General features: G+C 35.2%; 1 protein-coding gene across 1 annotated transcript in view; it reads left to right on the plus strand.

Annotated features, from left to right (window-relative positions):
* Positions 1-12,921, plus strand: part of CDH12 (cadherin 12) — a 977,416-nt gene that overhangs the window by 317,092 nt on the left and 647,403 nt on the right. The window contains exon 2 of the mRNA XM_033440164.2: positions 6,622-6,705. The gene's annotated coding sequence lies outside the window, so the exon portion shown is untranslated. The remainder of the gene's footprint in view (positions 1-6,621; positions 6,706-12,921) is intronic.

The following is a 12,921-nucleotide window of genomic DNA, read 5'->3' on the forward strand; positions in this document are numbered from 1 at the left end:
TGAAGTACGTTAGCTAATTACAAGGGGATTTATTTTTATGCCAGAAGCAGGCAGAAGAATACAAGAGAGTTTATCTAATTATTTAATATACTCTCTTTACTGGTAAAATGTGTGTCTGGTCTTACTGCTTTGTCACCTAAGAGCTTTAGCTAAGTATGATATTTCTCCTGACTCTAGTGTTATCCTCTTTTATTAAAGTTCATGGTGCTCAGACCTACTGGAGAATGGACTTGAGGATATGGGGAGGAGGAACGGTGAGCTGTGACAAAGCGAGAGAGAGGCATGGACATATATACACTACCAAACGTAAGGTAGATAGCTACTGGGAAGCAGCCGCGTAGCACAGGGAGATCAGCTCGGTGCTTTGTGACCACCTGGAGGGGTGGGATAGGGAGGGTGGGAGGGAGGGAGATGCAAGAGGGAAGAGATATGGGAACATATGTATATGTATAACTGATTCACTTTGTTATAAAGCAGAAACTAACACACCATTGTAAAGCAATTATACCCCAATAAAGATGTTAAAAAAAAAAAAAAAGAGTTCATGGTGCTGGCCGACTGTGTTTTCAAGTGTTTATGTATTCGTCACTCAGCTTAGTAATACATAAATCTGATTTGTTTTTGTGATTGTTCTTGAATAAGGTAGGTATGATATTCTTAACTATGATTACAACATAATAAAGCAAACCTTTACCCTTCTTATCTGATATCGTATATACTTAACACACATGCACACAAACTCCCAAACCTACAGTTATACATACATGTGAACATACAGATATCAAAAATAGTTTAAATATTTTCCAATAAATTATAAGTAAAAATATTTCATAATTAAGTTCAGTTGAAATAGTTATATAAGGCATTTAGTTCTATTTGCCTTTGTTATGAATCAAGAGGTTTCAAAAATACTAATTGCCTTAAGAATTTGAACAAAGTTGCACCAAACATTCTTGTGCAAACATTTTTGTGCACATGTGCAAGAATTAGTCTAGTATGTACATACAGGAGTGGAATTGCTGGGGCAAAGGTTACCTGCATTTTCACCTTTACCAGATATTGCCAAATTATTCTTCTGAGCAGTTGTGTTAGTGATCACTTCCAACTCTATATGAAAGTTTCCATCACTTCATTCCCTTGAAATTATTAATAATTTCAGGCTTTATATTTAACTTTTTTTCTTTTTGCTAGTCTAATTAACTATGAAATAATATGCCATTGCTGTTTATTTTGCATCTTCCTGATAATGGCTAAAGTTGAAGTTCTTTTTATATGCTTACTGGCAGTCCTGTTTTTATTTTATATAAATATCCAGCTTATAGCCTTGTAAATGTAATGTTTTTATTGATTATTGAAGTTCTTAATATAATCTATACTCTAAACTTTGCTCCATAAGTTACAAGTGTCTTCTCAGTCCCTGCCATAGATTTTCCTTTTGTTTGTAAAGTTTAATTTTGAATACATGATTTAATTCTAATTCAAATGTATCATTTTGATTTGTGCTTTTAAATTTTCGCTTAAAGAAAACTTTTTAATTCATATTTCATAAAATATTCTGTATTTTCTTTTATATTTTAAGCTTTTGTTTCTCTACACATCTGAAAATTATTTTGTGCATTGTATGATGAAGGAAATCTACTTTCATTTTGTGCATCTGCCTAGCAAATTGTTCCAGCACCATTTATTTAATTTAATATTCTGTTCTTTTCTTATTAATTTTGATGACATCTCTTCTCTATATCAAGTTTCCATATAGATATAACATTATTTCTCAACTTTCACTTATACTGAATAAATCGTTTAGGCTCTATCTGTGCCAGTAGCAATACAATATTTTTTTCTTTCTTTTATAATAATTTTTGGTATCTGATAGGGAGAACTTTTTTATTTTTATATTTCCAGCATAATCTGTGTACTTCTTGAGTTTTGCTCTTTCAAATGAGTATTAGGGTTAGCTAGACATGGCTCATGAGATTGCTTCTAGGCGTGTATATATATATATATTTTTTTTTTTGGTTCAATTTGTTTGTTATAGTTCTGACATGCTCTTACCTTATAATTTTTCTTATTTTTTAACTCAGAAGAAATTAAATATATTTATGATATGTCTTTTATGGATTGTTCTATTATTTCTAGTTCTTAAGAAACAAATCTTTCATTTAATTGCTTCTGCTGACTTTCATTCATGGTGTTTTGCTTTTTCTCTGGCTTCCCCTCATGACCCCTACTATGGGAGTCTAATGTCCTAGATTGTGAAAGAACCTCTTTAAGATGTTTTGCATTTGCTCTGCTGAGTCTCTACTGGTTTCACCAGTGCCATACCAAGTTTCATGTTCATGTTTTGGGTTGGAGTCACTAAACCATATATGCATATGAATTTAAACTTCATATGCACAATAGGTTCACACTTGCCATCTGCTTTCTCAAGGATGACATGTTTTCTATCTATGGTGTGTGGTGAGCAGCTGGTATTTGTGTAGCTTCTCAGAACTGGTGGGTAGAAGATTTTTCTAATTTCATTCCATAGACGGGGCTACTCTTCTACATACCCCTTACATGCAAGTATCTCATCTCTAGTTCCTTTAGTTCATATGCCCTGCGATCTGGATTCTCTTAACAGCAGTGGGAATTTAAACCCCACTAAACCATTCATGCCTTTATTTGTGATAATTTCCTGAATTATCAGCTCCCATTCTTCCTTTATTGCTAACGCCTCTTATTTTATTGCTAGCTACTTTCTTAGTGTCAGGGTCCCTTGAAAACTGACCAAATGGAAGAGATAAATTGTGCCAACAGTAATAATTTACAAATGTAATATGCTTCAGAATTTATAAGGTGTTTCCTCTAAATTTTTTGTAAAGGTTTGCTTAGTTAAGATTTTTTCTAAAGATTATAGAGCCATAATTCTGAAACATCAGTTCTGTCATTTTATTGTTTATCACAACATAATTGTAGGTTATCAGTGATCCTAGTCTACAAGGAAAAGAACTAATCAATTATTTAAGTTATATTATTAAGTAATATCCATCTGTCTCTCCAAGCAACTTAAAATTATGCCTATCCTATATTATCTTAAACAGTATTTTAAAACAGTTTTTCATTGTGTTGAATTATATTTCTAATGTTACCAGAACTATATACGCTATCTTACGTGAAATAGACTCATGAGGAAATTGTTTTATCCTAATATTTTTTTCTCTTCTATAGAAGGGGATAGGAAGGAAATTTATAAGGTAATCAGTAGTAGATTGAAAATTAGACTCACAAACTATATAGCCAAATCCTAATTCATGAAACCTATGACTGTTACCTGATATGGCAAGAAATGGTCTTTACTAAGGATCTTTAAATGGGGAGTTTATCCTGGATTATCTGAATGGGCCCAAAATGCAGTAACATGTATACTTATAAGTGAAACCATATGGGAGATTTGAAACACAGAGGGGAAAGCATGTTAAGGAGGAGTGAGAAATTTGACGATGCCAGCCTTTAAGACTGGAATAATGTGGCCACAAGACAAAGCATTATGGCAGGCATTAGAAGGTTAAAACAGGCAAGGAATGCATTCTTCCCTAGACACTAATAGCAGAGCAGCCCCGCTAGCACCTTGATTTCATCTAGTCATACTGGTTTTGGACTTCTGACCTTCAGAACTGTGAAAGAATACATTTCTATTGTTTCGAAGCCCCTACCTTTGTGGGAATTTCTTGCCACAGTCAGAAGAAACTGATACAGGTCCTGGTACCTTTTAACCAAAGTTTCGAATAGAATTTTTTTTTTTTTTTTTTCGGTACACGGGCCTCTCACTGCTGTGGTCTCTCCCGTTGCGGAGCACAGGCTCCGGACGTGCAGGCTCAGCAGCCATGGCTCACGGGCCCAGCCGCTCCACGGTATGTGGGATCTTCCCGGACCAGGGCAGGAACCCGTGTCCCCTGCATCGGCGGGCGGACTCTCAACCACTGCGCCACCAGGGAAGCCCTCAAATAGAATTTAACGGTATATAATGTCTGAGAATTTCTTTTGAATTTATTTATTATTTTAACGTTTTTTAATCCTAAAGATTTTTTGAGAGGAAAACTTTTATAAGTTACCAGATGTCTTCATTTTCTTGGACCACTATAACAAATTACCATAAACTATGTGGCTTAAACAACAAACACTTATTTCTTACAATTCTAGAAGCTGGGAAGTCCAAGACTAAGGTGGTCGCAGATTTTGTTCTTGATTGTCCGCTTCTTGGTTTGTCTTTTCCTTGTATCCTCACAGGGGAGAAGCAAGCTCTCTCACGTCTCTTCTTATCAGGGCACTAATCCCATCAGTAGGGCTCCACATTTATAACTCAATTATTCCCCAAAGGCCTCACCTCCAAACACCATTACAAGAGTATTAGTTAGGGATTTAACATACGAAATTGGAGGGAAACATAAACATACACTCCGTCACACCAGGATAAAAATGATTAAGTCACTTTACTTGCAGAAAATAACAGTCATCCCATATAGATTATCAGTCTAGTCTATTGCGGGTTTTTTTGTTTGTTTTTGTTTGTTTGTTTTTTGCGGTACATGGGCCTCTCACTCTTGTGGCCTCTCCCGTTGCGGAGCACAGGCTCCGGACGCGCAGGCTCAGCAGCCATGGCTCACGGGCCCAGCCGCTCCCCGGCATGTGGGATCTTCCCGGACCGGGGCATGAACCCGTGTCCCCTGCATCGGCAGGTGGACTCTCAACCACTGCGCCACCAGGGAAGCCCTAGTCTATTGTTATCCATACTTTCCACTCAATTTTTTTTGTGATAAAAATGATGATAAGCGCTTCTAAGCATTCTGATTAGAATTTAGTTACAATGGCTAATATATATATATTAATTTTCATTATTATATAAATTTATTAAAAATAAAATTTCTCAGATAGGTAAATTTGATATCTCAGACTTTTCATCCTTTAAAGAAAATCTAATCATATAAAACCTAGACACAGTGATATCAACAGAAGAAAATATATTAGTTAATAACTACTCTAAATTTCCTCATGCTCTTTTTATTTTTTCTGTCTATGATATTTGACAAAAAACAATCAGGTAGCTGTGGTTGTGTGCACACATTATTAAAGGTTATTTTCCTTTTCCAAGCATGAGGAACTTCAGTAGGAATGAATGACAATAAAAGTCCATGAACTTTCCTAAAGATTCTTCAGAATCAGACACCAGGCAGGTATTTTCTCACTTGGGTGGGCATCTTTTTAGATTCACTCCCAATATATTACTCAAATAGAAACATTTCAAACAGAAATGTAAGATGTGTTTCCAATAATATATTCTACTAAATCCAAGATGCTGTTTATTTGAAATATATGATGAGATAAGAGTCAGAGATAACAGTATAAAATATTGTTTAGAAACATCAGAAACAATTATGGATATGTGAATATACACAAGTTAGTATAAATAACGTATTTCCTAGCTCAGTCCCTGGAGGAGGTTTAGAAGCAGTGGTGTTCCAGTAGCAAGGAAAACACCTAGTGCCTAGCTCTTGGTTCCTAAGACCATTCTCCAATAAAAGCAACCAGCATCCTTGAAATATTGCTGAGTCTAGGGCATATAATATTACCATGGACTATCTTAGAGTATCAGAAGTTCAGAAAGGAGTCTGAAAATGTAAGCTCGATAAACATAGTGATGTGGTATGCCTAAAGGATACAAAGCCAATTGAAAAGAGCTCACAAAGGCCAAAGCTGGACCGAATTGTGCAACAAAATAATATGGAATTAAATTATAACACAAAATACAAAATATCCATGGGTTCACACTGATATACATAAATTACTGAATGAATAAATATACAAACAAGATGGGGAGAATAGGCAAATCTTTCCTACAGAAAAAATTTCAAATAAATTTTGTAGTTATTTCCCCCACAAGGAGGTAGACTTCTTACCCTTGAGCATGGGCTGCACTTAGTGACTTGCTTCTACAGGGCACAGTGTAGAAAGGGAGAAGAAAAGTCACTTTACAGTACAGAATTGAGACAAACACCGTCTCAGTCAGCTGATCAAGATTAGTATCAACAGTAATAAGTTATGCTGGTTGACATGCGCCCTTGATATGAAGTCGTGAGAATGACTTTACCTCTGTAGTCTTCCTCCAAAAACCAGTCTAATGAAAAGAAAATTAGATCATTCATCCCCCTTCATCTAATTGTGAGAAAAACATCAGGAAAATTCCAGTTGAAGGATATCATGTAAATGTCTGATCACTACTTTTCAAGACGCTTGAGGTCATCAAAAACAAGGAAAATCTGAGAAACTATCACTGTCCAGGAGAGGGTGAGGAGACATAAAGACTAAATTCAATACATCTGGAACAGAAAAGAACATTAGGAGAAAAACTTATGAAATCAGAAAAAAGTATCTATATTAGTTTATTTGAGTTCATGTATCACAGTGTATCAAAAGTTGTGACAAATAAACTATTGTATATAAAACACTAACAATTGGAGAAATTAGATGGGGGTATACAAGAACTCTGAACTGTCTTTGAAGCTTTAAGTAAATGTAAAATATTCTAAAATATATGTTAGAAAAACATATTTGACATGACAACTCTGTATATGTTTGTCTTTCCAGCTCTGTTCGACTCTATTTGGGAATATAGTCCATTTGGAACTCAATAGCACTTTCGAGTGTTAAAGGATGCCAGCCTTCTTAAAGGTAAGTGCCATTTAAATGTCATCAAGATGTATGCTTTTAACCTCTTAATAAATACTTAAAAATTCAAATTCTTTTAAAAACTTCTTTACTATTTAAAATACTTGTTTCATTAGAAATCAGAATATTCAATTGTTTATATACTTACAGGTGGTTGACATAAAATAACAGAACCATGAAACCTAAGTAACCATTTCTTTTAGTAAGGATTCTATACATTTGAGCTACTTTATTATATTTTTCTCACACTGTTTCAATTTACATGCAGATTTTTGAGAAGACCTAGGGGCTATGTACTTCCAAAAGAACATAAATTGATTTTCTTCCTTTTATATTCTTTTTTATGACACTTTGCCCACTCCCTCATAATTAGTGGATATTACTTTTGTTAAATTGGGTATGTCTTATTTCAAAGGCAAACCTCAGATGAAGCTCTGACACAAGAACAAAGAGACAATGTCACAAATTCTCTTGTCTTTATTAATATTAATATGACAGAGTCTAGTTCAATTGTTTCTTCAGAAGGCAATTGTAGGCTGATTTTCCTTTGCTGATGAGAAATCTAAACCCTGAGATTTAGACATCTACAGTTAACCTTCTAGAAACAATAATTAAAGCACCACCTTGACACTCCTTGCTTGGTAAATGTAGCATCTATTCTTAGGCTACAGTCAAAACAAGTTTCATTTTCTCAGTTCTCAATCTGTGATCAGTTAAGATTAACCATGATATAATAGCTCAGAAAGAAAAGGTTAAAGAGATAAGGCAACTATGTAATTAAGCTAATGTGGCTTTATGGATCTTGCTGTGATATTTGTTCAAAGTCTCTCTGCATACTCATATTTAATAAATAGAAAAATTATACCTTTTGTTTTTAACTTTTCTTTTATGAGATACATTCATTCAAAAATGTTATGCGTTAATCTACCTTTACAACATCAATGAACTTCAATTTGTCAGATCTGAGGACAAATTTAAAATTTTTTCAGTATTAAAACTTTGAAATAAAATTATTAACCATTTTATATTTCAAACACTACTGATTCCTAATCCTTTTGTTGTCATCCATTTATCCTTTAATTTGTTCTCATCAATATTCAGATCTACCTTATAGAAAATATCTTACTTTTACTTTGTAACATCTTTGTATTTTATAGAAAATTTGAATAATTTTAAAATCTCTGATTCTAAATAATTTTGGAGTGGGTTTTTTATTCCAGAACTTATACTAGGATTGATAGGGTAAGAGAGGTTAACACTTCACATTTTATTCCTTTAACCAGAAACAGATCCTTCTTACAAAACCATGATTTCACCAAGCTAAATAGTATCTGTGATACAAGAATGAGTAATACAAAATTAATACCATACCATTCTAATTATTAATGCAAGACTTTGCATCTTTCACTTTAAAGCTTAATGAAGCATTAAAACATCCAAAGATCCAGATGAAAGACAAACATACTCTTTTTATTTCTTTTATTTTTTATTATTTTTTTTTTTTGCGGTACGCGGGCCTGTCACTGCTGTGGCCTCTCCCGTTGCGGAGCACAGGCTCCGGACGCGCAGGCTCAGCGGCCATGGCTCACGGGCCCAGCCGCTCCGCAGCATGTGGGATCCTCCCGGACCGGGGCACGAACCCGCGTCCCCCGCATCGGCAAGCGGACTCTCAACCACTGCGCCACCAGGGAAGCCCCATACTCTTTTTAAATGTCCTTTGGTTCTCCCTGTGCTATAACTGAAGATTAAAAGAAATATATGAGCTTGATAATCATTTTACTTAAGAATAGTTTAGAGATAATAACTTGAGAATGAGTAAATTTAAAGAAATTAGAATGTTCACTTGTTTTCAATCAGGAGAGAGTTCAAATTAATGCAGAAGACATTTGAAGAGAATGGCTTGAAATTGTTTCCCTTTTAGCATAAGGGTTTTCATAAATTTCACATGTGAAAATAGACCTGAAAGTAATCTCAGTGGAATGATATAGTAGAATAGACTGAGGGACTTCCCGGTAGTTCAGTGGTTAGGACTCGGCACTTTAACTGCCGTGGCCCGGGTTCAATCCCTGGTTAGAGAATTAAGATCCCACAAGCTGCATGGCGTGGCCAGAAAAGAAAAAAAAAAAAAATAGACAGTGATATCCAAGAACATTGACGATATAAGTGTCAAGGCAAACAAATTTAGTATTAAAATATTTGTCTACTGTTAATTTATTTTTGAATACATTAATGCCCTGGAGCCTGTTTACAATCCCAGCACCTCCTTCTGTAAATTCTTTTCTGAACAAAGAAAGAACAGTCTATTTCTCCTTTAACATTTCACAAAATTTACTGTTTATTCTACTCACTTTTTACTTAGGTCCATGATTGCCTAATAAGTAATTAGATTATTTTTATAAATTATGTCAAAAGAAAAAAGAAAAGAAATAAATCATGTGTTTTTCATATGGTCAAACAGCACGCTTGACTATTTATAGAATCCTTTTTTGTTTCAATATGAAAAATGCTATGATTGCAGAGAAGTTGAGGTGGGATTCCATTCTTCATGTTTTGGTTGAAAGGGAAGGGAAAACACAGGAAAAGGCCATTTGAGCTGATTTTAAAAAGAAGTACATACAAATATGTAAATAAGAGGGTATAGATGTATAAAAGGCATGAAGATATGTAATATTATTTCATATGTGGTGAATTTTATAACATTTCAATAGGACAAAGAGGTGAAGTGCGGTTGCAAAAGGAGAATGTTGGGAATTAACACAGAGACTGACACAGAGGCAAACAAATCAAGGATCTATCTTGAAAAATAAAGTCTTTAGGCCGTAGGTATGAATATCAGGTCCTGACACCGAGAGAATATCGCTTCTCAGCCGTGACGAGGTGAAACACAATCTGATGGACACAGAGGGAGCAATAGATCTGCTCAGCTAGGACTGGATTAGACCATATCTGGTTTTAGTGCTCACAACATCCTGCTGAGTTGACAGTAGGGTTCAAAAATGAACTGCAGAGCCATCTGTTTAAGAAAGAAATATACTTTGTAAGGCATTATTAAAAATGATTAAAAATTTTTTTTTGTTAGTGTAGTTTTCCCCTGATGGGTTATTGTTTGGGTTGCAATTAGCACATCTGAAGAAAATAAATGCTGGAATATTTCTAATTTGGGGTAATTGTCAAAGGTTAGTCATTTGAAACATGCCTGTTAGGATTGCGCAATGGACTTGTCATTGGGAATTATGATTCATCATCGACACAGAATAATAAGCACAGAAAAGAAAGGAAAATACAGAGCGAGTTGACTATTTCAACTTAGACTCTGCTAGGCTTTTTATTCAGAAGAAAGAATTGTTCCAGTTACTCATGATTGTGACATACTTCCAGGATATTAAAACAGGTTTACTACCAGTGATATCAGTACAAGAAAAAAAAATCTAAAAAAAGATGCCCCAATCTTCCATGGATTCTCCTTCATGTAATTTTCTCTTTATTTGCTCAATATTTAGTTTTAAATATCCACAAGATGCTCTTAAAATCTTGCTTGCTTGGAGACTCAGGTCACTTACCTGCATCTTTATTCCATAGCACATATTTTTAGCTAATTTTAAAGGTTACCTTCCTTCTGAGAACCTAAAGGTGGTATTCCTTAAATAAAAAAGAAAGATAAATAAATGGGAGGGGTTTTTTTTCTAGCTTTAAAGTAGTCCTGTTTATATGTCATGCTGCTTTGATGTTATGTGACAGGTCATAATTCAGGCCACTGTGCTATCATTCAGTTTAGCTTAAAATTCTTCAGTACAAAAGCAAGTAAAAATGCACATGGTCTTTGTTCTAATAAAAAAAAATCCTGCAGGAGAGATGAAGCGAATGCTTTGTTATGGTCTATGGGACAACAATCCGTAATTTACTTTGCAGATGTCTGTAATTTAAGCAGCAGGCAGAACAACCACACAGTTGTAGCTGCTCTGGGGAAAGGATACCAAGAGGCTCATAAATCATGGTGAGGATTAAAAGCAATGAACATTCATCTTCTTAACCTCGTAAAGGCAATATTGGAAAGCCAAGGATTAGAACACAGAGAGCACGCAATCTTGTGCAGGGATAAAATGTGTCAAGAGTTTTTAAGGCTTCTCTCAGTTAGCACTGACCTGCCATTTGCAAGTCAGCAGAACATAATTTTAAAGTTGATTTAGAAAAGGCCCCTTCTACATCCTAATAAATTGAGTAAGTGATGAGATATATTTCGAGGGTGTATTAAAAGTGGAGTCAACTTACGTGGAAAAGCTAATCATTTTCTCAGATTGAAACATGTTTCTTCTTTGACAGTATATGGAAGATAACCTTAAAATATCCAGTCCCAAAAGATCTTCATGTTTAGTTAAACGTGTTTAAATAGTGAAATGTCATGAGGAAATTGTAAATTCAGAATAGTCAAATGAAGCAGATAAAGACAGCTGGGTCTCTTCTATAACATTTAGTAAACAAATGGCCTGTTACTAATTGATTATATTTGAAAAATTATTCTAATCAAAGGTCTTTAGATGCAAATGAGTGAATCATGCACAGTAAGAGGTTTCATTTTTTGTTGAAGATAGAAACTTTAATCAAATTTTAAAACTCTTGAAAAGTACTAATTTGTTAATTTTCTCAGTATTCTTTTAAATCACGTTCATAATACAACTGAACTTGGCAATTTTATAAAAACACCAGGACAGAGCAGAGAATAGTAAAATCACTTTTCAAGGATAATTATTGAGCCTATTAAGGAGACACAAGTAGATTCCAGTTTCTGATTCCCTGGTTTAATATCAAATATCCCTTGGCAATGATTCTTTTAATGTAGCCAATACCTAATTATCTATTTGAGTTAAGGGGAGCTATAGTGTTATAAACCCAGAGTGGCTGATAATTAAAATATATATTTATATTTAGCATTGAAATGTATTTTGAGTTCATATTTGAACATGATTTTATCTGACATTTTGGAACACCACAACTTGTCTTTGAAAAGCAGAGCAGAATAGCACATCTTTTAATTCTACCTCTGCACGGGGTGAACCCTCTTCTATACTTCAAGCTTCGGACAAATAACCTTTCTTTCCATTTGGCAGGTAATCCTATACTACTCTAATTTAGTCCAAATATCTTTTTTCTATATATATATAAATGTATTTATTTATTTATTTTGGGCTGCGTTGGGTCTTCGTTGCTGCACGTGGGCTTTCTCTAGTTGCAGCGAGCAGGGGCTATTACTCTTCATTGCGGTGCACGGGCTTCTCATTGCAGTGGCTTCTCTTGTTGCAGAGCAGGGGCTCTAGGTGAGCAGGCTTCAGTAGTTGTGGCTCACGGGCTCTAGAGCGCAGGCTCAGTAGTTGTGGCACACAGGCTTAGTTGCTCCCTGGCATGTGGGATCTTCACGGACCAGGGCTCAAACCCGTGTCCGCTGCATTGGCAGGCTGATTCTCAACCACTGCGCCACCAGGGAAGCCCTCAAACATCTTTTTAGCTACCACTTTTCCTTCCTCTGGAATGGTGATTAAGTACCATATGCTTTGATACAAGCTTGTGTAATGATTTTAGAGTAAAATAGCTTGTTGTATTGTATATCATTGCGTTTAGTTGTTCCTTTATATGTTTTCTAACAACATTGTACTGAATTTCCCAGGACCAATTCGAGGTAAGGAGGGCATAGAACTTTGAGATTCAGTGAGGCTTCCTTGCCACATAAACTAAAACCAGTATTAAGTAAATGGGAGAAACTGCTGTATATTTTTGCACTAAAAATGGGCTAAATCACTTTTGACTTCATAACTACACCTGCTATTTTTGTTTGTTTGTGTTTTTTTTTTTTTTGGCGGTACGCGGGCCTACTCACTGTTGTGACCTCTCCCGTTGCGGAGCACAGGCTCCGGACGCGCAGGCAGCCGCTCCGCGGCATGTGGGATCTTCCCAAACCGGGGCACGAACCCGTGTCCCCTGCATCGGCAGGCGGACTCTCAACCACTGCGCCACCAGGAAAGCCCCTACGCCTGCTATTTAATCACAAACTTATGGGTCCCAGAGTCTGCTAAAAAACAATAAGCTACTATATAAAAAGAGCAAATATTTGCACCTATGTCTACATATCAAAATTATTTTTAAAATTATTATTAAATAGGGAGAATAGAGAGAAATGATATTATATTTTAAATGTATTTTAATATCATTTTAAAATTCTTTTTTATA

Source organism: Orcinus orca, chromosome 3, assembly GCF_937001465.1.
Source record: "Orcinus orca chromosome 3, mOrcOrc1.1, whole genome shotgun sequence".
Lineage (NCBI taxonomy): Eukaryota > Metazoa > Chordata > Mammalia > Artiodactyla > Delphinidae > Orcinus > Orcinus orca.